Raw genomic sequence first — 2,268 nt, forward strand, 5'->3', positions numbered from 1 at the left:
AATTTTTCATTATGACAATATAATTGAAACCAGAGAGAATAGCTAACATTTCCTATCCTGGTGCTGATGGGGATCCTAATAAAAATGTATTTTTCCAATAAATAGTTACAAAAATGTTTGTATGCTGTCAGTTACAGATCTTAGAAAGAAATAAAATAAGAAATTAGAATCGGCATCTCTGACCTTTTAAAAAATCAGTAACTGGAATCAGCCAGGAAAAATGTAATCTGTGCATCTCTTACTACAGCGTTAATCCTGTATGTGAACCGATATTAGGCTGATACTGTAGGTCTACTGTTGTAGAGGCAGATCAGTTGGCCTGCTGCCATTAAATATCTTGTGTGTATATATATATATATAATCAACTATTGCTTTGTGTTGTTGGCCAGAAAAATAGTAGTAAGACTTCTCTCTCTGTACACGTATCCTATACAAATACAATTTTGGCTCTTGAGAAATTATATGTTTATTGTCCCCCCCTGCTGTGAGACGCCCATGGTGACAGGCTTATGCACACACACACACACACACACACAGACAAATTTAGGTTGTCCATGGTGTCTACAGTTATAACTATTATTTATGCTTTCATTAGATTGTTTATTTTAATTACTTGTTATTATTCCAGCTCTCATGGCTGTGCTGTTTTTATTTATTTTAATTGACATTCTCCCTCAGTTGTTTTCTTATGTCAGCTGTTTATTGCTGTTTTTCGGCTTGTTGTCTCTTTGTTTTGTTTATTTGTTTGTTTGATTTTTTTGTTTTGTTGTCTTCTCCTCACTAAGCCCCCCTCCCTGTTCTCCTGCAGATGTCTTTGCTTTCTACAATTGGTACTTTCTCCTCCAACCAATTTACCTCCAGTTCATCCCTTCCAGCACCCAGGTCTGATCCCACCAAATGCCTGCTCCTCTTCACATCCACCCAGATCTTTAACCATTCTTTTCGTCGTCAATGGGGTCTAATCGCCTATACTATTCACATTCTCATCTTTATTGTGCACATGTCAAATAAAAATTAATTATTTCCTGATTGAACTGTATTTGAAGTTTGGAAGTTTGGAAGCTACTGATACACTCGCCTTTAACAGACAGTGAGGCAGCAGAGGGACCTGTGGCCTGAGAATGCTTGGCACTCCACCACACTCAGCACATGTTTTAGATCTGTTGTGGATCATCACTCTATAGCATCTTGAGTACATTCATTAATGTGTCTGCACTGCTTTGCTGATGTTCATGCCTCTGTACGGCATGATTGGCAGGCTAACAGGGAGCCTGTGTGCGCGCGTGTCCCTGGTGCCAGCAAATTACATCTTGCTGTCCTGACAGTTCAGTTAGTTAACATGAGCTGCCCTGTCCTACCTTAATTAAACAAAGTAGACTGGTGGTGTAAGAGGACCATTTTCTCCTTCTATTCTAATGCCACTTCTTATTAGAGACTGGCTGTGTGTTTCTGGAGGCCAGTAATTACAGAGACTCCACTCTGAAACAGTTTAGATGATTGTGGAACATATTTACTTTACTGACCTCGATACTGTGTCTGTACTCTTTTGCTCACTGGTTAAATTAAACCAGGTTATAAGGATCGGAAACATCAAAGAAACCCATAGGCAGCTGGAAATTGTGTAATTTATTATAAATAACTGTCTGAATGACTCAGCCGTAGCTTTCTTTCAGTATCTACGTGTGTGTGTGTGTGTGTGTGTGTGTGTGTGTGTGTGTGTGTGTGATAGAGAGAGAGAGAGAGTTTACGTTAATTTGCATACGTTTGTGTCCATGGGTGTGATCTAAACCCATCAAAATATGTGTGTGTGTGTGTGTGTGTGTGTGTGTGTGTGTGTGTGTGTGATAAACATCTGAACATGAACTAGGCTATCTTCTGTAATTTATGCAGCCTTCTCAGGTGTATTTACAGGACATGTGCGCAAGTAGGACAGGTGGGTGAATAATGGTGTGTGTATGTGTGAGACTGTATAATCAAATGGGAGTCTTCTACATGGAGGTGAAAATAACATGTGGAGAGAAGATGTGTGTTACAATATGATAACGGGGTTTGTGTGTGGTGAAATGATGGGGTGATAGGGTAAAGGGGCTCTGTATATATGTCTGTGGTTTTGTGTGTATAGTGACTGTAGTTATTCTTTAGCTGTAAATAGATCCCATTATGAATAAACTGTAAGGAACATGGGTCAAAGTCTGGAGTCCTGTGAAAAAAAAATACATTCCGAAGTTTACCTTAAGTTGAATCTATGAGGCTTCAGAAGTAGCCTAG

The sequence above is a fragment of the Micropterus dolomieu genome, linkage group LG19 (genome assembly GCF_021292245.1).
Source record: "Micropterus dolomieu isolate WLL.071019.BEF.003 ecotype Adirondacks linkage group LG19, ASM2129224v1, whole genome shotgun sequence".
In the NCBI taxonomy this organism is placed as follows: Eukaryota; Metazoa; Chordata; class Actinopteri; order Centrarchiformes; family Centrarchidae; genus Micropterus; species Micropterus dolomieu.